This window comes from Mustela nigripes, chromosome 6 (assembly GCF_022355385.1).
Source record: "Mustela nigripes isolate SB6536 chromosome 6, MUSNIG.SB6536, whole genome shotgun sequence".
In the NCBI taxonomy this organism is placed as follows: Eukaryota; Metazoa; Chordata; class Mammalia; order Carnivora; family Mustelidae; genus Mustela; species Mustela nigripes.
The window spans coordinates 103,420,910-103,443,927 of record NC_081562.1 but is presented as its reverse complement, the minus strand read 5'-3'; the positions used below and the strand labels follow the sequence as shown (position 1 = coordinate 103,443,927).

Here is a 23,018-nt window from a genome sequence, read left to right as displayed (position 1 = left end):
GAGGCACACATTCAGTCTTGACCATTCCCTTCCCCCTGCTCATGCTCTCTCTTTTCCACTCTCTCTCTCTCCTCTCTCTCTCTGTCTCTCGCTCTCCCTCTCTCTCAAATAAATAAAATCTTTTTTTTAAAGAAAATGTTTGATACATCTCAAAGGGGAATATCAGAATTAAGAGTGAACAAGAAAGGCAACCCCAAAGCAAATCATTGTAATGTCTACTTTTTGTAAGACGTTTCTCATCATTGTCCCACAATTGCATATACATACATTAGATCTATTTTAAAAGCAGTTTCTAGAAAGTAGGTCATTGACATGGTGACATGTCCCATGCCTCTGCTTATTTAATAACGTGTCGTCCTGCAACTGTGTGTGTTACATGAAGTCCTAATCGCCTGTTACAAATCTGTGGGTGGTCTCCTTGCTTTTGCAGTAACTACATGTTGCACTGAGACTCTTGTCAGTTAAGTGTATGTTTGGAAATGCTCTAATCTAGAGAGAAGACACAGAGTGGGGAAATTATCTAATCATTTCAAGATTTTGTCTTTATTTCACTTTATTTCGCTGAGGCTTCTCTTCCTTGAAAACGAGTTCTTCAATCACTGGGCTTTGGGGATCACTTCCTTGAAAACTTCTCAATATGACTATGTAGAAAAGTATTAATAATTTCTATTTAGTTGGGTTGAGTTTGCGGGGTGGGGCAGGTGCCAGTGCTTCACTGATTGGGTTTTGCACTTGGAATCACGACCGGCACCCTCAGCCCACACACAGGAAATTCTCAGGGCATTTGTCAAAGTCACCCCACGGATTTACAGGGCTTCTGTACTCAAAGCACTGTGGTCTCTGGGCCTGCAGCAGCCCCTGGGAGCCTCTTGGAAATGCAGAATCTTAAGCCTTGAACTAGCTTTACTGGATCAGAAGATGCATTTTTAACAAGACCCCTAGGTGATTCCCATGCACACTGAATGGGTTTATAAGCAGGCTTCTGGGGGTAGTACTGACCCTCCATCAGGAATACTGACCAAAGCCACCCTTCCTTGCTTCTCCAATGATGAAGCAGGCCCAAGGAGGCCGGTCGACTGCGTATTGTGCTCCTGTTCTTGTCATTAAGCTCCGTGACATGGGGTTCTGCTCTCGTATCTGCACACAGCCACCAGCAGAGATGTACACACAGCTGTGGCCTTGGGAAGGGCCCTCATCTGTATTCCCTCAAGACTGAATTCTGCTTTTTACCCAGAAGACACCGGTCTTCCATTACACATCTGTAGATGCACAAGCAACAGATCCCTAGTGCTCGCGGGGCCTGAATTGCAACACCTCCGTTTTGAAAATTTCGCCAGCTTCACGGAGGACCCGTGTTTGAATGCAGAACAACTGGCTCCTTCCTCACTCCCTCTGCCAGGAGGCCGCTTTGGTCAGCCTCCCGCTCGGAGAGAGAGAGTGAAGCAAAGCAAAGCCCCTCGCTGCTCTGTGGTAACTACAGAGACGTTCGATGCTGTCCCATGCAAGCTGAGGGGAGAAGAAAAATCAAGGGCAGCAACAAAAGGCCAGGAAGGGAGCGTCCCTGCGACAAGAAGCCCCAGCAGGCAGATCCATCTGCTGACCTGTGACTTCAAAGGTCAGATTCAGGGGCGCCTGGGTGGCTCAGTCAGCTGAGCGGCTGACTGCTGGTTTTGCCTCAGGTTGTGATCTCGGGGTCTTGAGACGGAGCCCCACATCGGGCCCCACATCGAGCCCCCCACTCAGCATGGAGTCTGCCCAAGATTCTCGTGCTCGTTCGGCCCCTGCCTCTGCTCATGTATTTTCTCTCTAAATAAGTAAAAGTTTCACAAATAAATAGATAAATGTATGCCAGAGCCAATGACGTATGAACTACACCCTCCCGGCCCATCCCCCCACCTCAAATGTTAACCCACCCTCTCACTCACACCGCACCCCCTCCCCACCAAGAATGGAGAAACCTGAGATGGGGGCAGCAAAAGAGAGAGGAGGCTTCCTTCAGGCGGCCTTTCAACTCTGACTGAGGCTCCCCACCAGGGGCCCCCTGGGTTGCAGAGCTGTGGCCACTGTCAGCTTCCCCCCGAGCTGTGGGCAGGCGGATGGCTCCATATCTCTACCCACAGTCTCTACTTCCGGGCCCTCACTTCCTCCCTTCATCGAGCAATGGTAAAGACTCAAGATGACTGGAAGCCACCCACCTTCTCACTCCGCTGCTGTGAGTTTTTTTTCTTTTATCACATGGAGGCCCTCGCCCGACCCCTAATGCCGTTTCCACACCATACTGACCAGGTGGCCCAACTAGGCTCCTAGGACCAGGGTGAGGCTCGTTCCCCTTACTTCACACATCTGGCACGCCACCTCACCTTCAGAAGCAGCTCTCTGTACATGTCAGGGGGCCAGAAGAGCAAAAGGGGCAATGGAGCCGATGACAGCATGACCACAAAGGACAAGCCCTCACCTTTGTGAGGAAAACAAACATGCATTCTCATCACAAGCTTTCTTTGGGGCATGTCCCCAACTCGCCCCTTTTCAGAGCTGCTCCCTTACCGTTGTCAGGGTTGTCATCACCATGCCACCACTAATGGCAAGCTTAAAAGGTGAGAGGTATAGCTCTAAGTCACACTTTTAAAATTTGAGAGGCAGCATGAAATACCAGCTAAAGCATCAGGTTCTAGAGCCAGAAATTCTTGGGATCAAATACTCGTGCTGTGAATCCTGGTGAAGCGACTCCACCCTGGCACTGTTTCCTTGCCTACGAAACGCAAATAGGACCACCACATCCTCATGGGGTCCTGGTGAGCTAGGGCATGTAAGAGAACAACTGTGGAGCTCATTTTCACTCCAGGTGTCCAAGCAGCTACCCAGGCTGTGCTAAGACAACCAGCGAGCAGAGCTCCTTCCCCTCTACTCTGCGGCGAAATGGCATGGACACACAGGTGAGCCAACATGTCAGGAGCAAATGAAGCAGAATCACACCCACACAGACATCCAGACATCCGCCCTCTCCTTTTCTTCTTGAAAAAGACCACCCTTGGCTTTCATTTGCCAGTTTGAAGAGACGTGAGTACCTGAGTGATTTCTTTTAGAAGGACTGCACAGTGGTGATGCTCGATGGCCGTCAACACTGACTTTCTAGAAGACAGAAGTCGGGGGAGGGTGGGGAAACATTAGATGGGAACAGGCTAGTCCCAATGTCAGGGATCCTTACAGACAGCAGCCAATCAGTCCATACCCATGGTTATTAGAACCCACTGTTTCCAGTCCTTTTGATAATTCAAAGATAGTTCGGAATTTTTCAGCATTATACACATTTAGTCAGGGGCTGGAATGATGGGCTTACTCACTTCACCATTACCTATAATAAATGCCAAATGACTGAAAATGATGACCTGTGTCCATCAGTAGGGGCTTGATTGAATTAATCAGGGTACATCCCTACAATGGAGCACTATGCCCCCATCAGAAAAAAAAAGAAAAAAATCAGAAAACACTCAACATACTCACAGGAAAGGAGTGCCAAGATAAACTAAGTGGCGGTTAAAAAAAAAAAAAAGCAAAGTTTAAAAAAGTGTATCATAGGAAAAAACAGGGTAGAGGTATCAGGTATATTTATACTGACTTGTATTTGCAAAATGAAACTCTAGAAGGATGTATAAAACTAATTAAGCTGATTACTGTCCCAGGAGGGGGAAGGGAAGGCAAATACAGCCCAAGATAAGATTTCACTAGATATCTTCCTGGAATGATTCTGTCTTTGAACTATGTAAACATATTGCCTGTTCATAAAAGGATATAAAAATACCATGTAAAAAAAAATACACCAGCCGCTGAGAACAAAGGACATCCTCAGGCTACACATGGAAAGGCCTGCGGACCTCTGGTTTATAACTTCTGTACTGATGGGCCCTAAATTGAGGAAGGAGCAGCTGTTAGCAAAGGGAACAAGTTCTCCTAGGTCTGGAAACAACCCAGTTGTTGAGCGTCTGTTATTTGGGATTCCCTGTGAATGGCCCGGCAATGAGATGGTTGGATCCAGAAGCTCCTCCTCTCCACAGGAAAGGGATACATCTTCTCTCAGGGTGAGGTGGGGCTCCCCCACTTCCCTTGATAGTTAAGGCTGCCTGGAACCCAAATGGTCTGGTTTTTCCCCTCCATTGGGACCTCTCCCCAATTTGTCCTATAAAAAGGGAGAGTGATAGGAATATGGAAGTCGTCCCCTGGAGCACAGTATCCCAGTGTGTCCAGCCAGGCCCCAGGTCACACAGACTCCCCTGGAGAATGTCAGAGGAGAGAGAACAGAGGACACGTGCTTAGTACCAAGGGACACTCAATATTCATGCCTTCTGTATGTGCTTGTCTTGCCACCCTGAATGAGCTCACTTAGTGTTCTGGGTTGTTTTTTTTTTTTTTTTTTTTTTTTTTTTTTATGGCGATCTCCAATAAAGACCTGGTGAAGTCCTCACCCCAGGACCTCAAATGGGAGCTCATTTGGAAACAGACATTGCAGATGTCACTAGCTAAGATGAGGTCATCTTGGAGTGTGGTAGGCCCCTAATCCAATAAGAAGGCAGTCATGTGGGGGCCGCCTGGGTGGCTCAGTTGGTTAAGCGTTTGCCTTTGGCTCAAGTCATGATCCCAGGGTCCTGGAATGAAGCCTGCTCGCTCTCTTTTGCCTGTCGCTCTCCCTGCTTATGTTCTCAATCTCTCTCTCCCTATCAAATGAATGAATAAAATCTTTAAAAAGTCATGTGAAGATAAAGATACAGAGGGAGAAAGCCATGTGATGATGAAGGCAGAGCATGGCTTACGTGGCCACAAGGCACGAAATGCTGAAGATGGCTGAAAGACCCCCAGAAAGTGGGAAGAGGCAAGGAAGGATTCCCCTACAGACTGGGGAGGGAGCATGGCCTTAACAACACCTGGACTCTGGACTTGAATCCTCCAGAAGGGGGAGACGATCAATTTCTTCCATTTTTAATCGTTTGTGATACTTTGTTACGGCTGCCATGGGAATTGAATAGCTCCGGCCAGCTCACTGGCAGAGGTGATTGGGAGGTGGTTGGGAGGGCACAGAGGGCAACTCTGACCCAAAGGATGAAAACTCTGGGACCTGGACTGATGGAGTTCAATCGTGTAGCTATGCAGTAAAAACTCAGCCAGTCAATCATTACAGAGCACTGACCTTGTAAGGAACTTAGGAGAGAGAAAATGGTCCATGACTGCCCTTGGGGAGTTGAGAATGTGATGGCAGATTTAAGACACACATGAAACGTATAATACGCACAAATACATACACACATACACTATATATATATATATAATACATGTAATACAACATATTTCATGTGGCCAAAGAAGAATGAGCTCATCCCCCGGCCGATGCCACAGATGTCACCCCTAACTAAATTCCCACTGGATGGCCATCTGGCCTCAATCTTCTACTGTGTTTCATTTTAGCTGCTCCTGATAGGTGTGTCTGGAAGACCTGGGAAAGCAGCGGGATGTCAGGCTAGTAGTCAATTTCTAGAAGTTATCACCCCGTTCCTTGCTGAGACCAAACTCCTTGCCCATTGTGGATACCCACTGCTGTCCACGATCATTGTCTGCTACCCCTGGTCAAAGACTCTCCCACCAGTTTCTTCTCAGCCCCCTTCACCTGTTCAGACCCTATTCTACAGTTCTCCACAAACCAGACATGCAGGAAACTCAAAATCCAGGTAGGTTGGCAGGGCAGACTACAAGAGTTTTTAAGAGGGGCTCCAGAAAATCAGAGACACCCCCCCACCCAGCAGAAATACTGCATCATCATGCAGAACCTTTGCTTATTTGGCCCTGCCTTCTCGCAGGTACCCACCACACCTGGCTCGAGGAACCTCTGATTCTTACCGCAAGCAAGCTGGGTGGCCCGTCACACACCTGGGGTTCGGGAGGCAGCAGTCCAGGCTTGAATGCTCCTGGAGATCTCTCTGAAGTCCAGGCCTCTGGGTCGGACAGCTGCTCCAGGAGGAAGAGACGTGGTCGTGCTGACTGCCAGGTGGACACCCAGGCAGGGCTCATGAGGAAAAGCTGTAAGTCAAGGCCACTCCACCCCTGACCAGCAGCCCGATGACTTGACTTGGGCTCCAGGCCAAGCTCCTGAGGGACAGCTGTGGTCCGGGCATGAACTGCAGATGGAACAGACAGGGGAAAGGTCTCCTCGCTCTGACTTCAAATAATTCATTACAGATATTCAGAGTAGAAAAGGCCTTTGAAGTCATTTAATTTATATCCTGTTGCTTTTCAAATAAATTTCCAGCTGGGATTTGGATCTAGTTTTGTAGCAGACACTGTGCTTAAGCAACATCCATTTCTCCCTTGTTCCTTTCCAACACAACTCTCATGGTGTTACCACTCACAGCAGGTGCCTGTATGCCCAGCCCATGGGCCCTATGCCGTCCTACAAATGCAGGCCCCTGACCCATGAACAAGTAGGGGGTGCCCACCCCCTCTGGTCATTGACACATGAAATGGTTTTCTGGGCTATGAAAAAGAGAGAGACAGGAAATCTTCCTCTGCTGGATGCTGTCTTTGCCCAGGCACTTCGTGCCCATGATGGGGAAGCATAAGGGAAGAGCAGGGGAAGAAAGAGCTCAGGGGTCCTTGAGGACATCGCTGAACCACTCAGCTGAACAGCCCCGGTGCCCCCCTTCCTCCAGACTTCTCACTATACACGTAATACATATCCTCGCTGTTGACATTCACTGAGTTGAGTTTTGGGGCTGTGTTTTGACTGCTGAGAGCTAAGATTATCCTAAATGATGTGCATCCAGATGTTCCCAAAATCATGGGTCCATATTCCTGAAGCATAATCTCGTAATCCTGACTACAACCTCCCGCACTTTCCACGTTCTCTCCACCTTTTCTGAGTGTCCAGTCCTCTCCCTGGACTTGACCCGTGTCACTGCCTTGTCAGCACAGTGTTCAGTTCTACAGTATATGCCAATTTGGTCACTGAATCCATTAAATATTTTTGAGTCCCTGTGATGTACCAGACAGGGACGTCATCCTCACAAATGAAGCCCGGAGAGCGCATGGTGGGGGAGACCCACTCCTGGCCAGGAGGTAGGTGAGCGCCAGCGGCAAGTGCCTCAATGGGAGGTGCGTCCCGGCCTGGGCACGCATCAGGAAAGTGGGGGTGGGGAGTGCTAGCAAAATCACCTTGGAAAACAAACTCATTCTCTGGGGAAGAGCAGAAGGTTGTGAGCTGCAGACCTTCACCACCAAGGATATGAAGATAAATGATAATGGCAGCAGCAAGCATTTCCTAAGCGCTTATAACAAACCAGGCACTGTTTCTAGGGCTTTCTGAGGATTAACACATTCAGGCCTCCACCAAAGCTGATGAGGTAGCTCATACTATTCGCCTCATTATGGAAAAGTACACTGAGGCTTAGAGAGGTTAAGTGACACAGGAAGTGAGTGGCTGGGGCAGGATTTGATCCCGGTGGAAGGACTCACACTCTTGAACCATCTGCACCAGTACTTCTCACAGTGGTCACCACCAGAACAACAGCACCAGCGGTTCCTGGGACCTGGGACAAATTCAGATCTTGAGCCTCATTTCGGACTTGCAGAATCAGAACCTCTGTGGTTAAGACCCAGCATGTGGTGTTTTAATGAGCTTCCATGTGATTCTGGAAGCTCCATAACGTTGGGGAGCCCATGCTCGACACCGTACACACATGATGAGAAAGGATGGCATATTCAGAGGGAGATGAATGGTGGGAAGAGAAGCAAAGCCAGCAAGAAAGATGGGGTTGGGGTGTGGAAGAACCTTCCATATCAGCCTAAGGAACTCAGGCTTCCCTGTACAGGTGCTTCGGAGACACATGGGGGTGAGTCAGGGAAGCAGCATGATCAAGCTCTGTGCTTTGAGACAAGATCTCTGGCCCTGGTGTTAGGAATGGACTGCAGGAGAAGAGGCCAGGAGGGAGCCCAGCTAAGAGGTGATACAAGCAAGAACAGGGGCAGCACTAAGCAGATGGCAGAGTGACGAGGAACAGGGTTACAAGAGACGGGCTGGGATAATAGCAGGGCGTGGGATGTGCAGCTGGCAGAGGTACCCAGGATGCCTCTGTGGCTTTTAGCCTCAAAAGTTAGGTTGGTGGGGAAACTATTTAGCCAGGTTAGAAATAATGGAGGAGGAACATGTTGGGCAGGAAAGATTAAAAAATGTCCATTTGTAAAATGTGAAGACTGAGATGTCTGTGAGACATCAGGAAGAAGGTATTTCAAAATGCAATGCCGAAGAAGGATCTGGTGCTCAGGGGCGGAGTCTGGACTGGTCATATGGGTTTGGGGTTCACCAGCATAAATGTGATGCTTGAAGGCAAGATAAAGCTAAGGCTGATCACAGATTGTCTAGGAAGGAAAAAATGAAGGCTTGATTTATGCAAGACACTTTCTTTTTTTCTTTGAAGGGGGAGAGAGTGCATACTATGTGCAAAAACTGTAGGGGAGGGTAAGGGTGAGTGGAGCAGAGGGAGAGAGAAAGACTCCACACCCAGTGCAGAGCCCAATGTGGGGCTTAATTCCATGACCCCAGATCATGACTTAAGTCAAAATCAAGAGTTGGATGCTTAACCAACTGGGCCTCCTGGGTACTCCAACACGAACATTTAAGGGATACAGAGCAAGAGAGCAAAGAAGACTCAGAGGCAGAGCTTAGAGGGGTAGCTAAAAACGAAGGAAAGAATGCTGCCTCAAAATCCAAGGATAAGGAAAGTTGGAGGATGTTTAAAGATAGAGGGTTGGCAATGGTTCCAAATGGGAAGTCTCACATGTCAAGACTGAGAAGAAACACTGGCTTTAGTAATGAGGAGGTCGCAGGTGAACTCAGTAAGGGCAGTGTCAGGGGAGCAAAGGAGACAGAAACCAGATCCATTCACAGATTAATTCTCTAGATGGGCAATAACTACCACATGTCGGGCTTTGTGCTGTGTGTTAGAGATACAGAGATGAGCAGGATGTGCATGAATCCGACCCCCACCAGATGGTGGAGGAAGACAAAGAAGAGAAATTACAAAAATAATCATGGAATCACAACTGAACTAAGTGCTTTGATGAAGACGCGAAGGGATATCCTCCCCATAGGAACATGGGGAGAAGATGAGGGAAGGCAAGGCACATTAAGGCCGGTCTTCCAAGATGAACAGGAGTGAGCCAAAGAAGAGGATGGAGAACATCCAGGGAGAAGGAATGGCAGATACAAACACTCGCAGGGAGAAAGAGCTTTCATGAGTCCAGGAAATGGAAGGAAATCAAGGCGAAGAGTACAATTTTAACATGGCAAGGATCGGCCAGAGGTGAGGTTAAAGACCAGTGCTCTGGGGACTAGGTTAGGGATCTGGGACTTCACCCAAACAGTGGGAGGAAATTACTGATGTTTAGCCTAAAAGTCTGGGAGAGTCATGATCTGATTTGTATTTTTTAAAAGATGACTCTGACTACTTGTCGGGGAACGAAATGGGGAAGGGAGAGGAGGGACAGGGAATGGGCCTACTGAAAGCAGCTGGGGAAATGCTATGGTCCAGATGAGAGATAGTGATAGTGATAGTGATAGTTCCAAGTTGGCAATGAGTACATTCAGGTGTATGGATCCTAGAGCCACTTAGTAGGTGGGATCAGGAGGACTGAGGGATTGGGTGTGGTAAATGGGGAGGAGAGATTGAGGCCTTAGAGCTTGGGCTCTATGGTTCCCTCTACATCCATTTTGGATTCATCCAGAAGACCACTGGGATGGAGTAACACAGACCCCTGAATTCCAAGCAGAGGTAAGACAAAACTAGAACTCAGCAGCAACTAGGAGACAAGTCTTACCAAGCCCTCTCCTGAGGGCGCCCCTAATTCCTTAGAGATAAAATGATCCCTCAGATAGGAGCTCCCTTGAAGACTCCCTTGTTTGGCCATACTACTTCCAGAACATGTCCTCTGGGGGTAGGGCCCAGAGGAGAACAAGCTTCCATCACTCTGCCCCTGCACTGGGCAGACACGCTAACTGGCTTCTCGTTAAGGCGTGCATTCACTGTTCACCACATTCAGTTCATAAAACACATTCAGTACAGTATGGACAACTCTAAGTCCCAAAGGCCAACCTCCACTGGATTACTTTTTCCACTCATAATTTTGTCAATTTTATTTTATTTTTTTATTATGTTCATTTAGCCAGCATATAGTACATCATAAGTTTTTGATGTAGTATTCAACGATTCATTAGTTGTCTATAACATTCAATGCTCATCACCACACTTGCCTCCTTAATGCCCATCACCCAGTTACCCCATCCCCCAACCCCCTCCCCTCTGTAACCCTCAGTTTCGTTCTCAGAGTCCAGAGTCTCTCATGGTTCGTTTCCTTCTCTGATTTCCTCCCCATTCAGTTTACCTTCCCTTCCCCTATGGTCTTCTGCACTGTTCCTTACGTTCCACATGTCAATTTTAAATAAATATGCTAGACTTCTATTTCTAACATTATGGCTAAGTACTTTGACCCTCCAACTCAAAACAACCAAAAAAATCTTGTACAAAAAAAAGATATTTTTTAAAATGTTTCTAGCAGCATTCATGAGCTGGCAAGAAAGGAAGGAATTCAGAGGCCAGGGACTCCTTCAGATAATGAAATATCCAGGTTCTGACTATAATAATGACTGCAATATCATTGAAGAAATTAAAGACAAGCCTGTAAATATGTACAAGGAACAACAACAACAACAATGAATCATGAGAAATAATCAAGACTTGAAAAAAAAATGGACCAAAGGGAATTTTTAAAAATAAAAATTAAACAACTGAAGTTACAATCTGTGAACAGACTTAATAGCACATTAGATACAGTCTGAGAAAGAAGTAGTGAGCTGGGAATTAGGTCAAAATAAACTAATCAAGGGCACCTGGGTGGCTCAGTGGGTTAAAGCCTCTCAGGGTCCTGGGATCAAGCCCTGCATTGGGCACTCTGCTCAGCAGAGAGACTGCTTCCTCCTCTCTCTCTGCATACCTCTTTGCCTACTTATGATCTTTCTCTATCAAATAAATAAATAAAATCTTTAAAAAATAAAATAATCAAAATGCCATAGAGAAAGACAAAGACTCAGAAAAATAGGAAAGAGAGCTTAAAAGACATGAAAATGGAAGCTAGCAGGTGTCTATTTGGAATCCTAGAAAGGGAAGAGAGAGAGAAAGCATTTAAACAGATAATGGCTACAAATGTTCTGTAAGGGAGGAAAAATAGGGCACAAGGCTGGCTCAGTTGGTTAAGCATCTGAATTTGGTTCAGGTCATGATCTCAGGGTCGTGAGATCGAGCCCCGCGTCGGGCTCCATGCTCAGTGGGGAGACCACTTAAGATTCTTTCTTCCTCTCCCTCTGCCCCTGCCCTCGCTCACACCCAGAGGCACATTCTCTCTCAAATATTAATATTTTCATTATTTTAATAAATATTAAAATGGAGGAAAGATACCAATACACATATTCAAAAATGCCAATGAATCTCAAGAAGAATAAATAAAAGGAAATCCCCACAGTTATATGTCAACGAGACTGCAGAACACCAAAAACAAAAAGACTATCTTAAAAACAGCCAAGGAGGGCGCCTGGGTGGCTCAGTGGGTTAAGCCGCTGCCTTCGGCTCAGGTCATGATCTCAGGGTCCTGGGATCGAGTCCCACATCGGGCTCTCTGCTCAGCAGGGAGCCTGCTTCCCTCTCTCTCTCTCTCTCTGCCTACTTGTGATTTCTCTCTGTCAAATAAATAAATAAAATCTTTAAAAAAAAAAAAAAAAAAAATGGTGTAAAAAAAAAAAAAAAACAGCCAAGGAGGGGGTTCCTGGGTAGCTCAATCAGTTAAGCATCTGACTCTCAGTTCTGGCTCAGGTCATGATCTCAGGGTCTTAAGATCGAGTCCCACGTCGGGCTCTGTGCTCAGTGGGGAGTCTGCTTGAGATTCTTTCCCCATCTCTCTCCCACCCCTCTGCTGCTCCCCTCTTTCTGTACTCCCCCACTCAAATAGATTAAAAAAATATTTTTTTATTTAAAAAAAAACAGCCAGAAAAAGAGACAAGTTACCCTGCAATGATTACAAGCCAAAAGATGGGGGTCAAATACTCAACATGCTGAAAGACAGTAAAACCATCATCTGAAAACTCTGTGCCTGAAGGAAACATTCTTTATGAATAAGAGAAACGGTAGCGCCTGGCTGCCTCCGTCAGTAGAACATGCAACTCTGGATCTTGGGGTTGTGAGTTCAAGCCCCATATTGGGTGTAGAGATGACTTAAAGATAAGAAAGAAAATAATCAAAGAAAAAGGATAAGAGAAAGGAAGGCATTATCCATGGACAAAACTCTAGTCTGCCACAAGCAGATGCTCATGAAAGGACATTTTTAAAAGGTGTATTTCTGACAGAAGGGAAGAGAGTCTAAGCGGAAGATATGAGATGACACAAGGAGTGAAGAACAAAGAAAATGAAAATGGGCTTTCTCAGTCCACCGGTGAAAGCACGCAGATCTGGAGTCAGACGTGCTTGCGCTCATCTCTTGCTGTCTCATGTCTTACTACCTGGGAAACGTGAATCTTCCTCTTAAAAATTCATACAATAACACCAGTTAGGCGAGGTTGTTGTAAGGAATAAATGAGCACATGCACACAGATGCTCCCAACACAGCTTCTGCATCTGGAAGATGTCAGATAAATCCTAATTTCCTACCTCTTCCGAAAGCAGTAATTAAACAGGTAAGGAAGACACTGTTAGTGACGGAGAACGTCGGCCTCTGCCTGGGCGTGAGATGGGTGGCGGCAGCGTACCAGAGTCAAGGGCTCCGTACCGCGGAGAGGATGCTTAGGACCTGTCTTGTTATCTTTTCAGTCTCGAGCCCAAGACCGTTCAAACACATCATCTAGCATGTCCGTGTTTTTGAAATACCGCATGTGTACCCACACGTTCCAGGCATATATACACCCTGGATTTCCGTTTAACTCACAATTTTAAAGTAATGTGTGTTGACAGTTTTATGAGGTTGTAACAAGCGTGCTGGCTCATCTGTAGGGCAAAATGGTTCATGTCACCCACTATCCCTGGGCTCTTCTGCCAATGAGGGAGAGTGAGCGGCACACGGACGACCTCTCTAGAGCTGCTTCTGCACCCCAGTCCTCATGCGGAGAGACGCAATCCCTCACTCCACCCCTGACATCACCCCGTTTCATAAGGTCTTCTAAAGAAGAGAAAAGGCAGCTAGGAAAAATTAGCTTGGACCCCTTGAGGTTCTTTGCCTAATTTTCATTTGGCAACAGTTGGTGGGTATGGAGGGAGGGGGCTGCAGGGAGGGGCAACAAAACCAAGGAAGGGACAGATAAATCCAGAACCAGTCTTCCTTTGACGGTGTCAAAGAAACAAACACCAGTCCCGAAGTCCTAAGACCCAGGTTGGCATCCTTACTCTGTCATCTGTTCCCATGTGTCCTTAGGCAAGTCACCGAACCACTCTGATTTTATTTTCCTCCCCTGTAAATTGGAGACAATAATTATATCCTATCTGTAGAGCATTTTACCATTTACTAAGTGTTTCCACAGTCATCGTTTCATTTAACATGCATGTACTCACCTCACTGCTCTGCTGTGAAGACTTAAAAGCAGAGTCCAAAGAGCTTGTCAGCCCAAGGGAACATCACCAGGGTGCTGGCCTTCCCCTGCTAGGAGCAGGGGACTTACTGTCCAAGCAGCTTCTCTGAACTCTGATTCTACTCTTACGACCCTGCTGATCTTGAGCAAGTGGCTTCGCTTCTGGGGTCCTCACCTCTAAGCTAAGGAGGAGAGTCCAAGTCCCAGCATCTAGCCCAGTGGCCTGGGAGGGCTCAGTGAATGAGTTGACTTGAGTCCACACCAAGTGAAGCTGACAGGCAACTGACCACAATTACCTGCGTTCACCAATATCCTTCATCCTCCAAGCTTCCTTCTCCATGGTTACCTCTGCCCCCCACACCCCTGGGCAAATATTGGGGCCGGCAGAAGCTGTGAATGTCAGGACCCACTGAGGATTGTTTCTTAAAGATGACAAAGACTCCAATTCACACTCGACTCGTGGGGCATTCTCCATGCTGTTTCAGATGAAGCAGAACCCCGGCTCCCCGGGGTGTCACTCAGCCTAAAAGATGTGGGACCTGTCTCGTTAAGTGGGAGGACACTTCCCACTTCTGCCTGAGAGTCTTGCCGGGTCTCGGGTCACTGGCCAAGCCTCCATCCCTCCCCCCACCAACAAGGCTGGGCAGCTCACCCTATTGATAAAAGGCACTGAGCCCTTATTTTAATGACCGATGGACTTATTTTAATGATCTACGAAGCTAACAGCTAATTCAGCCCAGCCTGGTCAGCTGATGGAGACTGCTTGACTGCAGAAAGCATCAGCAGCCTCCATTCAAAAGGTTTTATCTTTGTAAAGTGCTGTCACATGGCCACTGCTTCAGCCCATCGTTGTGACATGCTGCAGAGATATGATGAGGAGACTGGGGACCACAGCGAACAAGGGCCATGGACTTGCTGCCGACTGCCCTGCTCCATCTGAGCTTTCTGGCCTGTCTGTCCACCTGCTCGAGCTCCTGGAGAACCAGGTCCCAAGATAGCTGCATCCTAGGAGGACCTCATCAGGAATCCCATCAGATGGGCATTTAGCTAGGACAAGGCAGGGGACACGAGGCAGGGCTTTGTCACTCAACTTGTGTCTTAGGCTAAAAAAGAAAGCGTGCTCAGGAGCCTGAATTTGGCCCAATCAGCCTGAACTTTCTGAGCTAACTGCATGGAGCAGGGGAGTGGGCAAGTTTGCTCCCTGGGGGAGGCAAGGCAGTCAGCCATGAGCGTCAACTGGGCTAGTTAGCATCTCTTTCTAAAGGGCGTCTGGGACAGCCTAGCCCTGACAGAGCAGGGCTCAGCTGCATGGAGTGAGAACCAGTCGTGGGGACCTAGGCAGGCAGGGGCAGAAAGGATCTCAGATGTGAGGGGCTGTGGTCCTATGACCAGGGCTGAAAAGAAATCAGGCAGCAGACGTGAGAGAATTCAGTAGTGGGGCTACAGTTAAAAGAGTGATCCCCCAGGTCTCTCCTCAGTCTGCTTTGGTTCACTTTCCTGGTGGGTCACTTCATATGAAGAGAGTGAGATTGTGTGGGTGGCCCTGCCTGCTTCCACATTATAGCCCTACAGAACCTTCTGCAGGGGGCCGAACACATCTCCATTCTCACGGAGCATGGTCCATACACCACCCCCACATCCGTGCAGATTCTAGAAACCTCCAAGCATAGACACATAAGAGGCCAGGCAGGGCTGGCTGTGTTCAGTTCTGCATACAGCAGCCCTGTCTATGTGAAAGAGGAAGGATCAGAGGGTCCTGGTTCCCACATCTTTTAGAAGGTAAACTGAGTCAGTGATGATCAGAAGAAGGATGACAAGGTAGCCCTTAAAAATATTGGTAGGGTTAAGGCATGGCTTATGGCGTGGACAACACTTCGGGGGGTTAATTTGAATGCAGAAGGGCCCTCAGACACTGTGAAAGTGAACAGAAGGACCCTCACAGAAGATTTCTCGCAGGACTCCTGGGGACCCTCTATCTGTGGACCGTGCTTGAAGGCCCAGCTCCGTTCTCGCATCCACTGTGATGCCTTCTCCAGAGCCCATTTCCTTCTAGAGCACAGATACACTCTGTCCCACTCTCTGGCTAACAGGCACTGTGCTGTCCAAACAAGCACCAGGGCTTCTGTTCTTCCTCCCCTCATGACATGCTGCACACAGGCATACAGTAGGTGCTCAGTCCTTATCTGCTGATCCATTTGGTTGAGGTTTTGGGGTCTGGTGGGGGGTGGTGGGAATGGCATTAATATTCAGAAAAACCATATTGATGGAGCCCCTAAAGTGTATCCGAAAATTCAGATGTGGTATGTGGTATAACATGATTGTTATTCAGAACAAATTAGAGCTCTTTATTCTATTTCTAACTCCAGCAAATAGGGCTTGTGTGTTTAAAAAAAATATTTTTAGTTTGCAGTGTGTGATTACATAATGGAGGCCTAGTAACTTCTCTGATTAACATTCATTTCCCTTAGCAGTTCGTTTTTGCGTCTTTGTTTCTGATTTGAGCTGTGGTCCAGTACATTAAAATGGCTTTCCTTGAAAGGAAGTTCTAGAACAGACTTTTTAGCTGGCCTGCCCCACCCCGCTACTTCTGACCGACCTGTGCCTGCCTGCAGCAGCTTACCTAGTGTGAAGTCAGGGAACTCTGTTCCCCTGTTACAGGTATGTCAGCAGAGCTCTGTTACTCAGCAAACCCCACAGCCCAAAGGGTTAGACTTTGTAGGAAGCCAGTTTGGGGCAGAAGGATCAGCAGCAGCAGGGGTGGGGGGAGGGGGTGTCAGTGATGGAGTGTCTACACCAGAACTAGATGTGTGAACTCAGATAAGGTGTTTAAGCTCTCTGAGCCTCAGTTCCCTCATCTGTAGAATGGGGATGCTGAGTCCTCAATTAGAAGCAGTGCCTGGCACACGGTAACCACTCAGAAATGATCTTCTGCATAGGGACCAGGTGAAAGGCTTACTGGACACCTTCCTGCTTTTCCAGCTGACAGGACTGGAGAAACCCAGAACCCGGAGCCCCCAGCAAAGACAAACCCCAGAAATCTGAGTAGGGGGGCAACACAGCAAGGGTAGGCCTAGTCTAAGGAGGGGGATGATGTACGCCAGAGACCCACTGCATAAGATAAAAGTTCCAGAAAGAATGTCTGCTGCAGAAATGGGAAACAAATTCTAGTATATTTGCAGTTAGGACAATCATGGCCGTAGGGATACATTACTTTGTCGTGAGTAAACACAGAGTCAAGCTACAACAGGACACCAGAAGGGGACAGAAAAGCACAACCCATCATGAGTAAGAATAAGAATTGACAGGGTGACCAAGGGCCTGCCTCCCGAGGGGACTCACCATCTTCCTGCTGGGGGAAGGACTCACGGTCAAAGCTAACCTCACACTTCATAGTATGTGTGTAATTAGTTGAAAAGCTTAATTTAGCAGTTTGGTAAATTCCATTAGCAGTTTATCTATGGTATATAATTAAGTTATTTTCAAGCAAATCCTTTTTGGCTAATGGCTCCAGTTAAGAATCCTAATAGAAGATGGTTCATGTAATACATACCCAAATCTATGCAGATTCTAGAAACCTTTAGAGTCAACACCAACGTGTGATGCAGGGCTGGCTGTGCTCGATTCTAGACAGTGACATTCCCACCTTAGGCAAAGAAGGAAGGTCAGAGAGGCCAGCGTCAAGGTCTGCCTCCGACATTCCCACGGCGGTGGGATGCTGCATCTCCGAGTCCCTTCTTCACCTTGAGGGGGTGCATGATAATAACTACCATGCAGGATTGGCGGGAGGAATATACAAGGTGCTCTAAAAGTGCTCAGCACAGAATCCAGGCCCGAAGAGGGGAGACTCACAGAAGCTCGTGCGACGGAAGCAGAAACTGAAAACAAAAGCCAGCACAAACTCAAAAAACCAGAAAGTAACAAGGAACCTCAGCATAAAGATGGCCCCTGTGGAGGGGCATCTGACGGCTAGGCCACTGCGAGAAAGGAAGCTGAGACAGAGTGAGACTGTGGAACTCGCAGGGGTCAGGGTGAATACCAAACCCCAACAGCTGGGAAGATGAAGAAAGGTCTGGTGGTGGTGGTGGCCACACAGCACGGCGAGTGCTCCTAACGCCACCGAACTGCACACGTGAACGTGGTTCAAACTGTCAACTTCGTATTCTGTATGTTTTACTCCATTGAAAAAAAAGACTGAGTTATCACAAAAAAATTCAAAAAGAGCAGTGCCTGGCTGGCTCAGTGGCTTAAGCATCCGACTCTTGGATTCCACTCAAGTCACGGTCTCAGGGTCATGGGATGGAGCCCCTGGTCAGATTCCGTCTATGGGTGGAGCCTGCTTGAGATGCTCTCTCCTTCTCCCCCTTCCCCTTCCCGCTCATGTGCTCTCTCTCTCTCTCTCCTAAAAAATAAATAAAGCAGTACCCTAAAATTCATCTCTCAGCCCACTGAAGACATTAAAACAGAAGTAATATAAAGGAGAGCTGGGGGTCAGCTTCTCTCTGGGGGATTCTGAGGGAAGACAGCGTCCGTGCACCCAGACACCAACCCAAAGGCTACCGCCTCCATCACGTGGAGCTGATCCTTATCCAGGACATCTGTGTAATACAAGCTCCCAGAAGCCCTGAAACCCCACATCTACCACGGACCGTGGCATCGGAGAAAGATCTAAGATTCTTAGGCAGAATAGTTTGTCTTTCCTAACAGTATCTCCCTGATGGTTATTTTTGGCCATAATTCAGATAAAACAAAGGTAACTTCCAAGGATCTCCTCCCCTTTCCCGCCAGGTTCTCTGGGCATAGCAGTGCCGCTGTCTTATTCAGAGAGAACCCCTGCCTTTGGGAAGGATGCCCCTAACTTTCAGTCATGCTCAGGTAATAAACAGGGTAGCTTTGACACCCCATTTCCGCCTTCCTCGCAAAAAAAACCACACCCTGGCTAGAGGCACAAGTAGCCCCTCCAGCCAGTGTCTCTGACCTCCTTGGCCATGACCTCTCTGATGTCCACAGACAGGCATGCCAGCCTGGTCCTGCCATTCCAGAGAATAAAGGGCTGGCCTTGTGCCTCAAGGTGCTGCTGAAGCAAATGTCCTGTGGTCTAGGCCTGGCCGCACACCGGGGCCCAGTAACATTTCCCAGCTGTCATTAAAAGCCCCAGCGGCAGCAATGGGGTGCGGAATTCTGCTGGAAGCTCAACACAGAGAGTTGGTGACACAGACCCCTGCAGGGTCCTTCTGCCACCTACCCACATGCCTCTACCCCTGTGCTTGTGTCCTGTCCCAGGCCCTACCTCCAGCCTCCACTTTCTCTGTGCCTTTCCAAAGTGGACCCACTCTTCTGGGTCCGGCTTGAATCCCGCCTGTTCTGTGAAGCCACAAGAAATGGACAAGGGGGAAGTGTCCCAGCCCATAGAGCTCAACACCAAACTCTCAATGAGTAACGCCACCCCAACCGCAGGGACCATGAGAGCCTTCCCCATGGTGCTCTTCCATGCCCATTAGCTCGCCCAGGACGGACTGGCAGGTTTCTAGTACCATTTCACTGAAGAGAAAAAAAACTCAGGCTGAGGACATGTGGTTGGTTCGGGTCAGAACCAGCGTGTTTCTGGTTCTGGGCTCCACAGTCACAGGTGTAGCCTGAGGAATGGTTTAGGCCATGGCCCTGGGGCCAGGCTGCAGGGATTCAAAGCCCAGACTGGCCTCTTATTAGTGTATGACTGTGGGCATGTTTTACTCCACTTCTCAGAGCCTTGGCTTCCTCATCTATAAAATGGGAAGAATGTAATAATAGTACCTATCTCATGAGACTGGAATAAGTCTTGAACAGGTTCACTTGTGCCCAGCTCTTAGCCATGCCTGATGCATTTCTATGCACCCAGCCTCCCACTGCAGGGGCAAGAGACTACCCTGAATCTCCGTGTTTGTTCAGGTTGGGGCTCCAAGAAGTCAGTTTTCCTCCCCTTCCCTCTGGGTGCAGGTGTGGGGTTATGTGGATTCAACGTGGCAGAGCTCCGTCCGTGTACCTAGGCCAGCTGCAAATCCCGGAACTCAACACGGAGCAACCTCTAAAACAAATAAAGTGAAAATAAACCAATCGCCCAGCTAATGAGAGATTTTCTTCTTGTCTTCCCTGATAATTGAGCCCCTATAGCCAGCCTCATACTTCCCCAGTACTGCTGTGAGTTTTTTAAAAAAGGGGGGGGGGGGTTAGTTAAAGAAGCTGCTCAGCCAGAAAGGCAAATGCAGGCCCCCTGCCCCTCGGGAGGAGGGCAGCACACTGGGGCAGGTATACCCCAGCCTCATGCTAAGCTCTGCCTTCTCACCTTTCCTCAGAGCCCAGTAGGGCCAAGAATTGCACAAACCCAGGGAGCACCAGTAGCCAGAGCTGGGTGCTGAAGCAAGCCGGCCAGACCTCAGGGAGCTCCCTCACAAAAGGAACAGTTCTTTCCTCCCACAGTTTCTCAGACCCAGCCACCAGGGTGGGGCAGCTCTGTTCCACGAATAAAGGGTCTTTAGCACAAGTTCGGTGATGCAGAGCATAGCGAACCTGAACCTGAACCACGTGGGAAGCCTGGCTGCTCCTACTTTCCTTCATCTCCTATATGTGCCTGGGAGCATCATCCAGGGTCAGGCTCTGGCCAGTGCTTAGATGCTGCCCCCGTAAATGCCTCCCTCTGCCACCCCATCCAGCATGGGTCAACAAGCAGGCCAGGGAAGAAAGAGCCTCCCTGACATTTTGAGACAACCGGGACTGGGAGCCAAAACAAACCAACAAGGGAATACATCGTCTCCACAAGAATCTGTCACAGCAGAAATCCTATACTCCTCAAGCTATGAGAGGCCCCTGAATGTCACTTTGCCCATCAGATGGGGACCCCTCGGGTCACCCCAGGCAGAGAAGGCCTTGAGGACCCCAGTCCCAAATGGGCCTTCAAGAGGCTCTTCCAGTGTCTAACCGAGTCCTTGTGTCCCCAGGCACCTGGTCTGGTTACCAGGCCTAGAACCTAGAAACCGGGGGCCAGGAGCCCCTGAGCAGGGTACAAGCCCACAGAATCCTTCCTTCCCCCACCCCAACTCACTCCGCCTTCAACCACAGCTGTCCTGTAATCCAGATAAAGTCAGGCTCTGGGGACCATTGGGAGCAGCTCTTAAGGGGAAACAAGGAGTCAAAATCTTCCATGCTGAGTCCTGGAAGGGGACAGAGGGATCCCCTCTATCCCGATGCTGGTGGTGAGTGGAGGGCCAGTGTCGTGAGATGCTGAAGGGCCAGGCTCTGGAACAGCCACACCGTTCCAATGCTGCCTCTACCACTTCCTGGCTGTGTGATCCTGGGCATGACACTTCGCCTCTCTGTTCCTCAGTTAATTTTTCTATAAAATGGGAATGACAGCAGAGCAACTGGGCTGCAGCAAGACTTAAGCCAGGAAACCCGTGTCTGTCGCTGGATGTGTACTGGCTGTCGTGAGAATGACTGGTCTGTCCCACATGTCCTGCCAGGGGCATCGTGGTGAACACGCTTCCTCTCCCTCTCAAAAGCGAATGGATTGCGTGAGATATTATCAGGCTGACTAGCTCTCATCTCTCGTTATGTCCATCTGGTGACCTCCCTGCTTCGTGCTGCCTCTATGAGCATGGGGGAGCCCCAGTCCCGAAGTGCGGGTCCCCAGAGAGAGCTCTGTCCATGCCTCTGAGTGGTCTGTGCCATGGGCTCAGGCGTTCCTTTTTCTCTTCACCCTGTCCCCCTCCTCTTCTCCCACTGCTGCCCCCTCCTCTCTGCTTCTTCCCTGTCCCCCTGCCCTTGCCTCTACAGGCTGGCAGTGTGTGCTGGGAGGTCTGGACTTGACTGGCAGCTCCCACTGACACTGCCCCCCCCCCCCCCCCCCCCCCCCCCCCCCCCCCCCCCCGCCTGTGCACAGAACACTTTCTGGCTTGAACTCAACTGGGCCTCACCAAATTTCTCTTACAGGAAAGGAAACAATCTGAGATGTCAAAGAAATCACCTGGTCACTGGATGGATGAGTGTGTATGCATGTGTCGTTTAAAGGAAATTATTTAAAAAAAAAAAAAGAAAAAGAAAGAAAAAGAAAAAAGAACAATAACAGCTTTAAAATGGTCCCTTTGATGCCAGAGCCTGTCTCTAAAAACCTCAGAGTCAAACACAGGGCAGGTCCCCCACAAGTTCACTGTGTATAAGTGGACAGACATGGGACTTTATGGGCTTCCCCAAATGCTCAGGGGAGACTGGCTACATTGTGTTGCACACACACACATACACACACGTGTACGCACACACACACATGCATACAAACAGATGCGCATGTTCATGCACAGGCACAAACACCTGGGCCAGAGCCTGCATGGCCAGCCAGCAGCGTCACAAGGCCAGACCACAGCAGGAACAGCCAGGGAGGAAGTGCAGCCCCAGTATCAGCCCATTTCCTGACCCTCTTCCTCTGCTCTGGGAGGTTCTCTTTCTCTCTTTGTCTTCTGTCTATCTGTCTGTCTGTCTGTCTTTCTCAGTTCTTTGTTTTTACACAAGGCAACAGCCATGCTGCTGTCCTGGTCCACGTGGCAAGAGATCCCAGCAGCAATGAGCAGCAAGTGAGTTTTCCTTTCTAGATCTGTGACCTTGGCTAGTCACTTCCCTCTGAACCTCAGTTTCCCCATCTGTAAAACAAAGAGGCTGGGTGTGGCAAAAGGGTCCCTGAAGTCCTTCCTGATCTCAACCCCCGGGGTTCCTGAGTCCTCTTCCAGTCCCCTCTGGGATTTGTGTCACCAGGGAGCAAGAGCCAGGTCAGGCCTGGGGGCAGGAGTGGGGAGCCTCTCTGTTCCCCTGCGGGGGACAAGGTGGGGCACAGATTCCCCTTCCTCCTCTACCCCTCCCCGCCCCCACTCCATGTGCTGCACACACAGACGCGCGCATTTGGCTGCCCCTGGGGATCAGGGTGGAAGAGCCGGCCTCTGGGGCGGCCCGGGCATAGGGGGCAGGGGAAGAGCGCACCCTGCAGCCCTCCAACCCTCCTCCTCCACGTACCTTGGGTGTCGCCGCCTTCCCTCCTACCCGCCCGCGCCGCGGGTTCAGCTCACAGCTGTCCCCTTGCCTCTTGCCAGGCCTGACTACTCCACTTTCTCCGCCCCAACCCGCGCGGGCTGGACCGGCCCCCTGCTCCACAGAAGTGGCAGCGACTTGCCTGGAGCCCCAGCTGTCCGCGCCGCCGCCCCCTGGGCGCCCTCCGGGATCCGCACGCGCAGCGCAGTGGGGTCTGGGCGGGCGGGAGGCGACCTCAGACTGCCAGGGAGCCTGGGTGCCGAGGGCGGGGCTGCTGCTGACTTAGCCTGCCTGACTGGTCAGACTTCCCGCGCCCCTCTGTTCCTGAGTC

General features: G+C 49.3%; 1 protein-coding gene across 5 annotated transcripts in view; it reads right to left on the bottom strand.

Moving 5' to 3' along the window:
* The window catches only part of CRACR2A (calcium release activated channel regulator 2A), a 130,603-nt gene extending 107,840 nt beyond the window's left edge, over positions 1 to 22,763 (bottom strand). For 2 of the 5 annotated variants that reach the window (XR_009404874.1, XM_059403786.1), the window contains exons 1-2: positions 22,673 to 22,763; positions 5,884 to 6,161 (exon numbers count right to left, since the gene is read on the bottom strand). The gene's annotated coding sequence lies outside the window, so the exon portion shown is untranslated. Of the gene's footprint in view, positions 1 to 3,065; positions 3,130 to 5,883; positions 6,162 to 22,672 lie in introns of all 5 variants that reach the window. The other 3 variants (XM_059403787.1, XM_059403788.1, XM_059403789.1) reach the window with 3 other exon arrangements.
* Positions 22,764 to 23,018: the final 255 nt, after the last annotated feature.